This window comes from Prinia subflava, chromosome Z, assembly GCF_021018805.1.
Source record: "Prinia subflava isolate CZ2003 ecotype Zambia chromosome Z, Cam_Psub_1.2, whole genome shotgun sequence".
Classification (NCBI taxonomy): domain Eukaryota; kingdom Metazoa; phylum Chordata; class Aves; order Passeriformes; family Cisticolidae; genus Prinia; species Prinia subflava.
The window spans coordinates 22835173-22850719 of NC_086283.1; positions in this window are offsets into that span (position 1 = coordinate 22835173).

Consider the following 15547-nt stretch of genomic DNA (forward strand, 5'->3'; position numbering starts at 1 on the left):
CCTATGGGAACCTACCTCTGCCAAGCAGCAGGAGAAGGGCTGTTTTGCAAAGGCAGCTCCATGTGTAAATCTGGGAAGCTCCCACTTGGGAAGTACATGAGTTTCTCATTTAATATGGTACCACACTGCATTCTTTCTTTATAAAGAGCACTCATTTAACTTTAGGCGTGTTTGTACATCTAATTAAAAATGGGTCATGTTTAATTGATTTCATATATCACTGCTGCCGCTGCCAGCACAGTCCAGTGACAGTGGCAGTGCTGCATCCCTGGCACAGGCACATGGCTGGGTCCCAGGTGTCGCTTCTGCTCTGCCCTCATTCTGTTGGCATTGCCACAAGCGTCACCAGCCCTCAGTGTCACCATCTCCAGGGAGCTCCCCCTGGCCAGAGGAGCACCAGGCTGAGCAGGGCAGGGATAGCCTCTCCTTCTGTTCCATGGCTTCCCTCCAGCTCCAGCGTGCCCACACACAACCACTGTGGTCTGGTGGTTTCCAAACCCTTGGGCTGGGGAGAAGGACGCTGCTTTCAGGGCACGGCAGGAGCTGGAGACCTCTACCCATGTCCCTGTCACCCCTGCATGGGCGCTAGGGCTGAGCTGCAGTCATGGCACTGCCTGTGCTTCCCATAGCCCTGTGCTCGATGTCCCCAGTGTCCCTGCTGCGGCACCACCATGGCAAGGGATGCACCAGCTCCTCGGGGCAAGAGCCTCTCTGGAACACAGGGACAACAGGACAGCAGAGAGGCGGACAGCACTGGGGGACAGGGAGCATCACTGGGGAGCCCAATCCTCGCAGGACATGTGCCCAGTGTGTGTGCCCAGTGACTGTGCCCACCCTGCCAGCCCCGGAGCTGCAGCAATGATGGGCACTGCTTGCCCTGCCCCTGTCACAGCTCTCCCAGGGAACTGAATCCAACTGTTAGCAAAGAGGGGATGATGAGTCAGCTTCCATCAAATGCTACACTATTACCTAGCAGCTTAATAATGAAAACTGTCATCATTCCTGCAATAAGGAAAGATAAATAAGTTATTAAAAGAAGAGCCTGCCACCCTGCCTGGGCAGGGCACTGCGCCAGAGGATATTAACAGCTGGCCACAGCCTGTGTGTTTGGGCCACAGAGAGGGATACCCTGAATGCTCTGAGGAAGAACTCTTCCTCCTCCAGCTGGCTTGGAGAGAGCTTGTGTGCCTACCACAGTGAGGGCCACCACTCCTGCTGCCATTGCTACTCCTCCTCAAAACTGCAAAGACCAACACAGCCCCAGGAAGGCAGCTGGATCTAGGGGAAGGACTGAGCGTGAGATGGGGCCAGAGCAGGCTCTGAAGATCTGATCACCCTAAATCCAGAGCAAGGAGTGCATTGATGAGAGCTTCGCTGAGCACTGTCAGTGGGACCCTCCACAGCAAAAGCACCAAGGGACCAACAACTGGAGCATCCCTGTGGCAGAACCCGCAGCTGATGCTGTGCAGAGAAGCTGTGCAGCTCCCACACTGGACCCCACTCAGCTCCACAACCAAAACCATTTTCTCCTCTCTCCCAAGCTTCCCCGGATGGGGCTCAACTTTAGCACCTGTCAATATGTGACGCAGCAAAAGACAGCTCTGAAGTGGTGAGAGAAAGGTGTGAAATGGTAGAGGAAGGAGGAAAGAAGTGACCTTCCTTGCCCAGGTGTATTTTACTGGGAGAACATCCACGAGCTGGCCAGGAGTGGTGAGGCCCTGGCTGTTCTGCAGAGCAGAATAAATGACCTTCATAACACTTTCTCTCTGAAATCCTCCAACTTTCCACTAATAAACAATGTGGTTGTCAGGGGAGTCCAGTCACTTTACCTAAAAATTACTCCTTCCTTCTTCCCTGAACAGTCAGAGAACCTTCCCTGGACCCTACAGCAACACATTCTCCTCTCTGCTGGCTTCTGGGGGTGACTCATCCCCAGGCCTTCATCCCCTCCCACATCCCCAGCTGTGCCCCCCTCCCCATTCGTGTGAGCTCCTGGGGGCGTAAAAACCCAGATCATTTATTGTGGCACCCCCTCAATCTCAGTGCCATTTTTAGCCTCAGCACAGCCCCTGGAACCCCATTAATTTTAATCGCTGTGTTTACATGCATCTTCTGGAGCTGCTGAAGTGTCCTGACAAGCCTCTGGAATCAAAGGCTCGGAGCCGCCCCAGGGGCAGGGAGCAAGGAGAAAGAATCACTTGGGCCGCCGTGGGGATGGCCCAGGAACAGGGCTGCAGGAACACGCCTGGCACGGGCGGGTGGGCTCCGGGCCATGGCTGTGCCACCCACGGCGGCGCAGGCCCCAGCACGCCGCGCTCCGGCGGCACGGCCCACAGACGCCGCCGGGGACCACAGGCGAGTTTCCACTCTGGGCCAGGAAAGAGCCCGTAAAGTTAGCGAACATCTTAAAAATTAAGCACCTAGTTAGGCCCATCCCACAGCCAAGCGCGGGCTCCGTGCTGTGCCCTGCCCGTCCCGGCGGGTGAATCCCACAGCACCCGCGTGGGTGCGGGGCTGTGGGGACAGAGCAGGCCCCGGGACACGGACACTCCTTAAATGGCCTGGGGACACTGGAGAGAACTGGGGAAGATCTGGCGTGACACTGAATTGTCTCACCAAAGCCCTTCGACTCCCACAAACATTTTACTTCTTGAAAACCCACTTTCATGTCTTGTCGTCACTGGTTCATGTTGCCTCAGTCACCAAGACATGGCTGTCTGGGAAAGGTGTCTCCTGTGCCCTCAGGCTAAAGCCAAGGGCCTGTCCATGGTGCCCTGATGAAAAATTCCGTAGAAGTTTCTAAGAGAGGCTCCTTTCCTAAAAGAACTGATGAAAGATTATTTTTAAATAGTGAAACTGACTGAAAATTACAAGTTTTGTCTCTTTATATTGTATATGAGAAAGTGAACCATTGGTGGGGGGAAGGGGAGTGCTTTGAAAGCTTTCATTTTAATTTTTTTTTCCTCTTCCCTCCCTTTTCTCCAGGTGGTGCTTTGCTTTTTTTTTTAGTTCTCAGTGGGAATTGAACTTGGGTCTCCCCTGCATGGTGGGCAGGGGATGCCGTGGTGCCCTGATGCCATGGTGCCATCTCCTCCATGCTGTGCATCCTCACTGCTGGAGCCGCCCAGTGGCAGTGCCCCCTGTGCCATCTCAGAGGGACCTGAGGGCCAGGCTGAGGGCAATTTGTCAGAGCTTTCCATCCCTCTGTGCTTTCCCAGCTGTGAACAAAGCAGCATCCAGGATGTGGATGAGAAAGCCGTCGGATGTCTTGGCTCTTGCTGCAGGAGGGGACAGCCTCATCCCAGCCCACAGCGCAGGATTTCCTCTCACATCCCACTGGGCAAAGCTGACTGGGGCCATGCCCCCTTTCCAGCCACCCCTCCCTCCTCCTGTTCTGCTCTGGCTGTGCTGAAACTGACCCATCTCTCCTGCAGGTGCTGCTCCCCTACCTCTGCCCCAGCCCAGGTCCTGCTTCCAGGGTACTTGCCCACCTTGTTGCTCCTCTGGAAACTCTTTCCCCCAGCCTCCCTCCTCCTGGCCAGCCTCCTTCTGTCCCTGCCCTCTACTGCTCTCCTGCCACCCATAAAAATATATAGAATATAGAACATTATTTTATGACGTACTATTAAAAAAAAAAAACAACCTGGAACTAGGAGACACGTGCCAAACCTCAGCAGCACATGCAGGAATGCCTTTGTCCCAGCTGTTGCTGGATTGCCTGAGTCTGAAGGCTTTTCAGCACAGGAAACTTGTTTTCTGGGTTTATTGATTTTTTTCCTGGCACTGGGCAGCAGTGGTGGCTGTGCACAGTCAGTGATGCCATCTGTCCTTTGGGTCCCCTCTCCCGAGGCCCTGCCCAGGGCTTCCCAAACCAGAGCTGGGAGTGTGGGTATCAGTGGAGCTGCAAGGTGTGAGGAGGGGCAGGAGCAGGGGCCTCTCATTGTCCTGAGGATGCTGCTGCAGTTATTGCTCTTCAGATCCTGTACCTGTCAGAGCCCTCTCCCTCCTTCCTCAGGTTTGAGCCTGGGCCCATCTGGGACCCCTCAGCTTTTTGTAGGATTTCACAGAACTGCTGGTTCCTCTACAGATGATTTGGGGCACCCATGAGCAGGGAGCTGCTTGTCTTTCCTATCAGAGCTGCCGTCAGACCCTAAACAATCAAGGGATTCCATCTCACATCAGTACCCACATTCTGAAGTGCCAGCCCCACTCCCCAGGGTGCCAGCCCCACTCTAGAAGGTGCCAGCTTCTGGTCCTCCCTATTTTCCTTCTCCTCCTAGGCTGGTGAACTTTCCTGCAGCCCTTCAGCCCTAGCTCCATAAAGCTCCCGATTCATTCCGCAGATATTTCCTGCACTGGGGCTTTCCGCAGCATCTGCTGGTTTGAAGTGCTCCGTTTATTCGTCCTGGGGGCACCATTACTTTCTGCTTTAGCAGTTCTGCCTGCTCTGAAGTCTCTGCCAGGCTCCATCCATGGGAGAGAAAATTGATGAAAGAATAATAATGATGATTGTTATAAATATATATTTCATTGCGGTGGCCCATGGTGCACGTGTGCGTCACTGATGAGGAGACCAGAGGGCGAGGGGGTGCTCAACTCCCAACAGGCTCCCAATAGCAGATGTGTGTCCTTACCCTGCTGCCCTCCTCCTCCTTCCCTTCCTCCTCCTCCTCCTCCCCCTCCTACCAAGGCACCCCTGTCTGTTCTCCCTAGAGGGTCTCAGGTGGGTCTTGTGGCCAGAAGGGCTGGACATCTCTGGAGACAGGATTCTGGCAGTGCCTGTAGGACGTGTCCTGGGCAAGCAGGAGACACTTCCAAGCTCATCCATCCACTGGGATGGGAGGAACAGGGATCAGTGGAGAGAGCAGCTAAGTTGGCAATAGAGCCTTACGAAGTGGAGCATGGGGAAGAGACAAACAGCCAAGTCTCCTGGCCTCTGTCTCCATTTCTCCATGGATTTCTGCTCTCATCCAGCTAAGTGGAAACATAAATCACTAATAATTTCACCCATAAATGAGCCCCATCGGCACCAGCAGCACATTTCCCCTCTGCTCAGGGAATTATCCAACCAGGGATTCTGTAAGCGAGTGCAGAGGATCCTTCCCCTTCTCTTAAAGGAAATCTTTTTCCTTTGTTTCACCAGTTGTGGATAATCCCTTTCCCTCCACATTCTCAGCCACGGCAGACTGAGGATGCTCTGGGCCAGTGTCCCGGCCCTCGCGGCCACTTAGCCTCCTCCACTTCCATTTCCTGATGCACAGAGTTTCAGGTATTTCCTGTAGACACTTTAAAATTCCTCAAGGGCTTCTCCGTTTCATCCACAGTGGGATGTCCTGGAAGCAGGACAGCAGGAGCTGCGTGGAGTGGGGTACCTGGGAAGGCTTTGTACGGATCAGCATTCTTTGGCTCATTTTCCCACTGGTCTTCCCACTCGGAGCAGCCCTCCCCTCGCTGCAGGTCAGACCAGAGAGCTGCACACGGGCCCTCCTGGGTCTGAATATCAGTAAGTGCAATTCCATCTGCAGCAAGGATAACATTACCACTGCCGGCTCATCCCTGCTCCGGCCAGGAGCCATCTGTGTGCTGGGGGCTGTGCTGGGGACACACACGGATGCACGGAGAGCACCAGCCCATGGGGGTACTGTTACCTACAGATGGAAATTCATCTCTGAGGTACTTGATCTCCCCTAAACTCCTCTGCTGTAACTCTTCCAGAAGACATCTGTTAAATCCCTCCAGGGATGGAGACTCCAGCACTGCCTAGGGAGCCTCTCTCACTGCCTCACCACCCTTCAGGGGAAGAAATTATTCCTAATGTCCAACTGAGCCTCCCCTGGCACAGCTTGAGGCTGTTTGCTCTCATCCTGTCCCTGTTCCCTGGGAGCAGAGCCTGATCCTGACCTGGCTGCACCCTCCTGTCAGGGAGTTGTGCAGAGGCAGAAGGACCCCCTGAGCCTCATTTTCTCCAGGCTGAGCTCCTGCCCAGCTCTCTCTGCCACTTCTGGTGCTCCAGACCATTCCCCAGCTTTGTCCCCTTCCCTGGACATGCTCCAGCCCCTCAGTGTCTTCTTTGTCTCTCCAACTCTACATCTTGCCACCCAGGAAGGTGGAAGAAAGAGATGGAAATACATCAATGACCAGAGCTTGCACAAAGGTAGATGCAAAATCTGGAATTTTTTATTCCTTGTCTGCTGTTAGACCAGTCATAACCTCTGCTGGAGCCTCCTCCCAGCACGATCAGAGGCAGCAGAGCTCCACTGTCCCCTCGGGGTAACCATCTCCTTCCCCACCTCCCATGCTGCTCCAGTGGAGCATCCTGCAGGAGGGAGAAGCTCCCTCCCTGCTGTGGCCATGCCAGCCTCACGCTTGTGGCACATCCTTCCCAAACACTCTGAGATCCAAATGTAAATGGACAATTCCATGGAAAACCTGCAGCTCAGCTCAAGCAGCAGGTCAGAGATGTTAGCTGAAAGGCTGTTTCAGAGCCCAGAGAGACACCATACAGCCCACAGGGTCTCAGCTTCCCTTGTTTGCTTCCGAGGAAGTTGGTTCTTATGGCAATTTGTGCTTCAATAAACGTGAAATAAAATCCATTCTGCCCTTTCCCTGCTGGCGTCATCCCCATTTCCCTCTGTTTATCATATCATATCCATTGCCCCGGCAACCACGGCAGCCCAGGCAGGGATGCTGGTGGCAGGTGGGGCCTGTGCCAGCCCCACACCCCGGCACGAGGATCCTGCTGTCACACAGGTGTCTCTAGTGGGACACACCACAGGGAGGGAGGGGGGCTGGGAACAAACCCAAGATGGGAGAAAACAGCCACAGAAGAGGATGGTCCTGGCAGGAGCAGGTGCTGGCCCAGGCAGTGACTCTGGAAGTGTGTGCCTGTGGGATCTGCAGGTGTGGACATCCACCCCCATGACCTGGCTCTGGCTCCAGGATGGACACAAACAGAATCCCAGCTCAGAGGGAGAGTCTGGGAACAGTTGGGCGATTTGCTCCCAGTGCAGATCCCTCTCTGCACTCACTCGTGCCCTCACACCTCGTGGGGCCCATCCTCTCTGCCTGTGCCTCCCCTGTCCTGTCACCCTCCAAGTTCACCCCTTCCCCCCTGCAGTCGGGAGCCCATTCCCGGTGGATTCGTTCCCTCTAGTCCTGTATCGGTTCGGATTCGGATTCGTTGTCCCACCGCTTCCTACAGAGCTTGCGGACAGCGCAGCCCGCGGGGTTGCCCCTGCTCCAGGCTTCGCCTCCATCCAGGAGACATTCCCAAAGGAGCGATAGCCCGGTCCCGCTCTCCTCCCGCGGTCTCCGCCTGCCCCCGCGCGGCTGCTCCGGGCACGGACCCGCACCCACGAACGGACCGGCACCCACACTGACAGAGGGACACACATCCACCGGGTAACCGTGCCCAGACACACGGACAGACCCGCAGCAGTGTGAGACAGACGAGGGTCACCAGGAGAGAAGAATGATGGGAAGGATGGGAGGGAAATGTGGAAACTGTGAGGGAGATTTACCTGAGAGAGACGACTCAGGCTATTCAGAGGGTGGCAGGGCCCTGGGACAGGTTTCCCAGGGAAGCTGTGGCTGCCCCATCCCCAAGGCCAGGTTGGACAGGGTTTGGAGCAACCTGGGGTAGTGAAAGGCATCTTAACTTAAGCTTCTCGTGCCAGTGGGGATGGGATGGGTTCCATCTATGCTGGAAACAGAACCTCCTGGAGTCTCCAGAGGCAGCCTCAGGTGGATTGACCCTACAGGCAGCTCTCATGTCTCCCTGCCCCACACTCTCTGTGGGCACCAGACCCTCACTGCCACGTGCCCAGGAGGGACACAAGGACTGTTGAGCAGCCCAGGGAGGGGGTTGAGTGCTGAGATCACCAAGCCTTGTGCAAGACTCCACTGGCAGCGTCAGTGAACGAAGATTAACCAGCCACAGGGAGTTGCTTCACCTCTTATCACAGAGCTGCTCTCCCCTCCCCTGTAGTGACTCATGCTCTGCTGAGCCCTTCCTAACTCATCTGGGACGTGTTACAGCCCTAGACCATACTCCCTCTCCATATAGATGGGGATTGTCGTGGAATGTCTGCTGCTTCCTCCTCCTTCTCCTCTTCCTTCTCTCCAGTGTTTCTGCTTCTCGAGTGTGTCCTGCCCAGGTAACACAGCTGTCCCCTAAGAAGGCTCCCTTTGGCTTGTCCTCACTCTGGAGCCGGCCCTGGAAGGGGGATGCTCCCCAAAGTCTTCCCCTTTCCTCCCAGAAGGTGTTCATGCCCGTTTTCTGCCATCTTGGTTTGGCAGCCAATCCTCACCCAGGCCAGTGTAACTGCGCTGCAAGGGGAAGGAGGCAGACACCCAGATTCCAGGGAGTGAACCCAGATCCATGGGTTCCTGGTGATGAGCTGCCAGCTGACATTTCTGAGGAGCTGAGTATGTGCCCCTCAGTTGGGTGAGGTTTAATTTAACCGTCTCAGAAGCACATGTGTCTTTCAGAGCTGGGGACAGCGGTGACTTGAGGAGGGAGCAGAGCTAAATCAGATGTCAAACACTGATTCCTCCACACAGGGGCTGACAGCTGGAGTCACTCTCACCATCTGTCTTCCCACTGCAGCCCCCAGAGAAGACACACTCTGTTAGCTGTTCCTCCAGCTAACAATGGAGACAGTGAGAGAACAAATGCACTCGTTTCCAGGCCTATGGATTTTCCATTCAGGGATTTCAGGAACACGCTGCGTTGGGGAACGTGTTCTGTTCATCCCAGTAACAGGACACAGCTCCTGTGCTTTGCTGTTACAGGGACACTGATGAACCAGCTTCTCCCTATCCCCTGCCCAGGTCGCCCTTTGGGCATGTGTGTCTGGGCTCTCTGATCCTTGGAGGAAAAACTGTCTGAAAGATCGTATTTATTGTTCCTCATGCTCTCGTCCTCACCCCAGGCAAGCTTGGAGACCAAAGGGGTTGGCCAGAATCTTGGGACACATGATAAAAGCATTTTGTCTCTAGATAGGACACATCTTGTCAGGAACGAGTCCAGAATTAATAAACCATCTACCGGCAGCCAAGCGCATTATGTTAACTCAGAAGTAATGAGGTCGTAGTGAATCACCAGGAGTCTGGGACGCAGGGGGAGAAACCAGCTCGGAAAAACACTAGATTAGAACCAAACCTGGATGAAAATCCTGCTTCTTTCTTCATGACTGAAACCAGTTAATAGTTAGTGTTCCTGTTGTTAGAGCTCCATCGCAAGCTCCCAGGAAAGCAGAAAGGAAAAACCACAGGTACCACAGGAACCAACCCGGCCCAGTGGGATGCCGGAGCTGGCAAGGGGGTGGGGCCTTGGGCAGGTCTGGCCTCTGTCCACCCAGAAAAGGCCCCCTCAGGAATCCCAGAGCCCTGGCCTGGCCCTGCAGGGACCTGTCCCCACCCTGCCCATGATGGGGGCTGTGGATGATGCTGCTGTGCCAGATGAACGAGAGGGAGGGCTGCAGGCTCTGCCAGCCCAACGCATCCCAGGGAGCAGGAGGAGGAGGCTGAGGGCACCTTCCTGCTCTCTCGAGTTGTCCTCCCCCACAGCAGCTGTTCCCAAAGGGTTCTTGCTCCTCAGTGGCAGTGCAAAACGTGGGCAGAGCATCCCTTTGCAGAGGTTTTCCAGCTTACAGGTGTCTGGGCTTTGGGAAAATGACTCCGTGGTGAGGTGACATCTGAATCAGAGATCTCACACGGAGAGGGAGCTGCAGTGGGACAAACCCTTCTCCCCAGCTTTGCACATTCTTTAATTACGATTTACAGGCTAATCCTGTGCTCCTCCCTGCGCCCTGACAGCCTCAGCACCCACCCATACTTGAATCACCTTTTTCCCTGCAGACTCTGCCTTAGACCACCCACGGGAGTGCCAAGGCCTCCTCCTACCCACTGCCCTCCATGTCTCAGGAGAGCCACATCCCTCTGAGCGTCACCCAAGGGTGTGGAAAGCAGCTGGGAGCAAACCTGAGCTCTGAACATTTCTGTGCGTGGGAGGCTGAGCTTCAAATCCCAACCACGGTCCAGCCAAAGCTGGTCTCTGCTCTGCTGTGTCTCTGCCACACTCTTCCCCAGTCCTTCTTCCCATGCTTGTGTTCTAGCAGGTTTTCCTCATCTTCCCCATCCAGCCACTCCAGATGTCTCTTCCTCAGCCACTGCAGAGGTGCAAGAATGTCTCTTGCATAGGCACAGTCATGCCTCATTTTCCTCCCGTCCTCCTTGTGGGCCTCTGACCCACATTCCCACTCCCACCCCTAGTATTTAGCTGTGCCAACAGTCCACGAATTCCTGAGACACTGCCTGCAGCAGAAGCATTATTCCAGGGCTGGTGAAATCTCCCAGAGGCTGCTGGACAGAGGGTTCCTGCCCTCACTCCTCACTCCTCACTCCTCTGCCTTTGTTCTGGAAATGCTCCTGGGCAATCCCAATACCGTGGAGGTTAATCCAGGTTCTTGTGCATGAAAACCAAGCCAGATGAAGGGACATATCAGCTCTTCAAGCTGCAAAGAGACAGCAAACGAAACAGAGGGTTCAGTCATGCCCCACTAAGAGCAGTGATATTTTATTCAGCACTGATTTGCAGGTCTTTGCATTCACAACAACGTTGAAATGGCTCTGGTTTCCAACAATGGCAAAACCAGGCTTGGGCAGGACGGGAGGGAGCTCATCCTCTCCTGGCAGCTCGGCTCCCTCAGCATTTCACACTAGCGCAGGGAACAATTCTGCAAACTGTGAGCTGAACAGTGACACATCGCCCTCCTTTGTTTTCTCATCAATCAGCTCAAATTTTCCCCTTCCCTCGTTCCTGGAAGGCTCTCTTTTGTAATTAACTTCCCAGGAACACAGGAGCCCCACCGTGCTGTGAGCTCCTCGGCAGCAGAGGTGGCTGAGCAGAACAATCCATGGGAAGCTGCTTCGGGAACATCTGGCCTGAGCCTGGTGCTCCCCTCGCCCCGAGGTCTCCCTGGGTGTGTGGACACGGATGGGCTGTCCGGAGAGGGCAGGGCCTGCGCACACCCTGACCCCCGGGGGCTCATCCCGCGTCAGCCCTGGCGGCTCCCCCATCCCAGGGATTTTGTTCAATCCAGGTGCACTTTTTATTGGATTTTGTTAAATTAAACATGTGATCCCATATTATCTGACCCAGCTCTGAAGTCTCCTAGGCCCAGGCAAACTCTGCTGCCTCAGCTTTTCATTTTCATGTTTATTTACTGCCTTTCAGATCGCCTGGGCTGCACGGTGCAGCCTCTGATGAATAAATAACCGGTGCCCTTCCAGGCCAGATTGATTAGATGGATTTAATTAACGAGCCCAGCTCCCCTTGAGGACTATCCCAACTAAAATATTGGAACCAGCCAGTGTATTACAGAGCCAGGACCTATTGATTTACGGGAATATGAACAAGGGATCATTTAGTGACTTCATCGATGCCATAACAAGAGGTTGCAAGGGGTTGGGTCACAGCTGGTTCATCACAGGGAGATTGTTCCCTCCCACTGCTCAGCCAAGCAGTGCCTGCAAACATGCATCCATCCTCCCCAGCCCAGCCTGACCTATGTGGCCGGGGGAGTAGGGACTCCTCGACTCGACCTCAGTGGGATTGAGCACACACGGGCGCTGGAAACCACAGGGGAAAGGCAAAATCCTCAGGAGAGCACAGTGCGGGTTTATCCACACCGACGGCAAACCTTTGTCGGGAAGGGGAAGCGGGGCAGAAACACAGAACTCACTCTGGGCTGGGGTGGAGGCAGTTGTGCTGTGCTGTGCTGTGCTGTGCTGTGCTGTGCTGTGCTGTGCTGTGGGGAGCTGCCAGGACCAGCCTGAGCCCCCGAGTGCCCAGGACCATGTCTCTAAAGGGAACAGACGTGTGACAGGGCGCTCAGCCCAGCCGTCCCCTCCCCAACTCCATAGCAGACGGCACCTCCCGCACAGACCTCACCCCGCCCGCCCCGCAGCAACCCGGAGAAGGTGCCACATGGGTTTATTAATTAGTCCATTAAATTGTTGCAGAAGTAATTGTGACCCACGTTTTCCCCCTGCCCGCCAGCCGTGTCACGGGCAGGAGCCGTGAAGCGGGATCAGGAGCGTGCGGATAATGAGCTGCCATGGGGAGCATCCAGTGCCGTGCCACCTGCCCTGTCCCTGTCCCTGTGCCACCTGCCCTGTCCCTGTCCCCGTGCCGCCTGCCTTGTCCCCCCGCCGCCTGGCACGGGCGGCTGCCAGGCTCGTCACGGTGACAATCGTCAGGTTTTAATTAGTCTCCAACACGATTCCTGTCACAAACACTCTGCTGGGGGTTGTTTGTTTTAATTTGATCAGGGACAGGCACAGAGAGGGGGAAGAAGGAAGGTAATTAAATTTGACTAAAAATCTTGGAATGCCATTAAAGCGGATGTCCTCATTTGCATAATCCGCTCCCCGCGGCGCCCTAAACTGCCACCAGTTCACTGTGACTCTCCCGAGGTGTTCCACAGCGGCCTGGTGTGGATGACCGAGTCCCAGCCAAGAGGCAGGGGGACGCGGGGGTGCCATGTCCTGCTGGGGGCACAGTGACAAGGCAGATGGAGCCAGCTGTGCCTCCAGATCCCAGCCTCCGGGAGCTGTGGGTTCAGGCCCCTGTGCAAGGCTAGCCAAGCAGGAGGTGGTGTAAGGTCAGAGCGGGTGTCTCTCCCCATTTTGTAGCCTTAAACAGTAACTCTTGCCCTTTAGTACTCTCTTTCCCTACTTGTGTTTCCCTGTATAACATGGAGAAAATGGTGTTCCCTGGTTGGCTGTCCATAGAGCAATTACCTGTAATTATTTCTGCCCATTGGCAAGTTGTTACTAATGATATTTGCTAAAGGTTTGGTTATTACTGCAAAGGCTGCTTCTGCATCTGGAGTTTGGGTTGGGATGCTGGGGAAGTTTCTGAGAAAAGCAGGTTTTCCAGGGAGGGGTTGTGCTTTATGGAGATATCTCAGTTGGAACCAGAGATCGTGGAGCTGTTGGGGTGGGCTTTATTTGATGGGGGGTGTAAGATTGATAAAACAACAGATGTGATAATTTCACACTGGGTGACAAACAAAGGTTTTATGAGAGACAGTAAAAATCCTGGACAGTTTTTGAAGAAACATGAAATGCCACCAGCTCCTGGCTGGGCTGCAGAAGCAGCAGCCCCTTTGGGAGAGCATCCACAGTGGAACTGTCTTTTTTCTAGAGGCACTGAGGGAACAGTGAGAGCAGGGCAGGGCCGGGGCAGCAGGAGCTGCTCGCCTGCCAGCTGTCCCACAGCACACACAACTTCAGCAGGTGATGTGATGTGATCCTGCCCTAGAAATCCTCTCATAGCCCCAGCAGAAACAGGATGTCATAAGAATGAATTGCACTTAGGAGCAGGATCATATCTGCTGTGGCCATGGATGTGCCCTTGGAGTGCCTCAATGCTGCCCCAGCTCCGGCTGCAGCAGCCACGTGCACTGAGGATGGACCAGCTGGGGGAGGATGGGATCCCCTCCTGACCTCTGCAACCACAGTGAGGGATCTGCAGGGCATCATCATTCCAGTCAAAAACCATGGGACTGACACAGTGACTCACCAAAAGGACAGCTGGAGCATCATCTGAGCACCTCACCCAAATACCTTTCCATCCTGTTTTGTAGCTCTGCCACTGAACTATCTCTGCTTCTAAGAAAGATTTATTTCCTGCTTCTTTCAGCACAGGGGTCCTCCCCTTGCCACGAGGACAGTCTGACTTCACTTACCTACAGGATCTGGTCAGGTTTGTACAATCTGTTTCCAGCATGACTTTGCCTGTGTTCTTTTTCTGACTTTCAAAGTCCCAGTTAAAGCAGTGTTATCTTCCACTTGCCCACTTCCATCTCTTTTCTGCCTGAAGGATCTTCTCCTACATCTGAGGACAGAAAAGGAATGCAGAGCTCAATGAGGTGCCTCAGGCTGGAAGCTGCAGATGGATAATCTGTGCTCTGAAGTGGGCTGATCCCTCAGGATTCCTGCTAGGACCACTCACCATTCCACAGAACACATGGCAGGCCCTTCTCCAAGATGGGTGTGTGAACCCAGGAGGAGCCGTGTCTGTCAAGGTACCTATGCAGTGCTGGCAGGGTCGGGTGAAGTGTGAACTGCATGGGTTCACAGCCCCTTCTTTTGTGTAAAAATGAGTGGTTTTGTCCCAAATCTCTGTCAGTGGAGTCAGGCAGTGAGGATGCCTGAATTCCCATCTTGTCCATGACCAGACAACGTCTGTTCTGCAGGGATGATGAAATTGGAGTGCCTGCTTGTGTGACTGCCAGGCCAGGCAGGTGGCATGGTCTTCATCCAGAGAGAGGGAAAAAGCTCCAGGGAAGGCAGGCCTGAGTGAGAACTGGGGGGTGATCCCAGTGGCAAACAAATCAAAAGGAAAACCTGGCTTGCTCAAACACAATGTTATCCCAGCAGGAAGGGGCCTACTCAGCCTTGCTGGAGCGGGAGCTTCCTGGGACATGACTGCAGAGCTCTGCCACGGAGGTCACACCTTTGAAATCCCAGGATATAAATCTGTGCCGTGAGGTTGCACAAGCCTTCCCTGAGCCCCTCGGGGTCTGTATTGTAACATTTTCTGGGCTGCACAGCCCAGAGGCTGAACTCGTGTAGGGAGGTGTCCAACAGCCATACATCATCCCAGGCTTGGGAGGAGATGCAATCCCAGGAGCTGGACATGGACTGCTGCCAAAGGGTGGGAAATTCTTGGACCACAAACAAAGCCCATGTTGAGAAATACAACCAGAGTGTAAAGATGCTGTGACAGCAGGGGCTGGGTGATTGTATTGGGCATCACTTGTTTCTCCTGGGTTTTATTTCTCTCTCTTCGTTAGCATTGTAATAATTTTTGTAATAATTGCCAAGTTGTTCTTATCTCAACCCACAAAGTTGCCCTTTTCTTTCCCTTTCTCATCCCCACATGGGGAGTGGTGGGGGTGAGTGACTGTGGTGCTGAGCTACTGCCTGGGGTTAAAAACCCTTTCTGAGTGCAGGAAGAGAAACCAGTTCACTCCTATTCCCCGAGAAAGTTACTCCAGCCCACTGGAAGCCCCCCAGCATGAAGACGCTGCTTAAATCCCCTGGGACAAGAGGGTCTCTCCTGGCTGGGGCTGATTTGGGGCAAGGGGAACATTCTGCCCATGAAAACAGAGAAGTTGCAGGGTTCTGGGGGCCCCATCCTGGCACAGGTGTGTCACAGAGGGAGGTGTATTGATGAAGGTGCACACTGGATAGGTGGGGTGGGGGGAAGGTAGACTCCACCAGCCAGGTGCTACCTGTGCACTGACAGCTGTGGTTTGAACAACGCCTCTAAAGGTCCTTCTGCCAGGGCTGAGGTCCCAGCAGGGATCCCAGGGATGGGCAAATGGTCAGGCTGGATAAGCATCACTCCTGTGCTGGGGATGGCCCACACAGCCAGCTGGGATGGCTGCAGCTTCTCTTTGGAAGGAGAGAATTATCATAAATTCTCCCCAGATGCACGTTTTCAAGTACCTGTAATGAAAGACAACTGTGC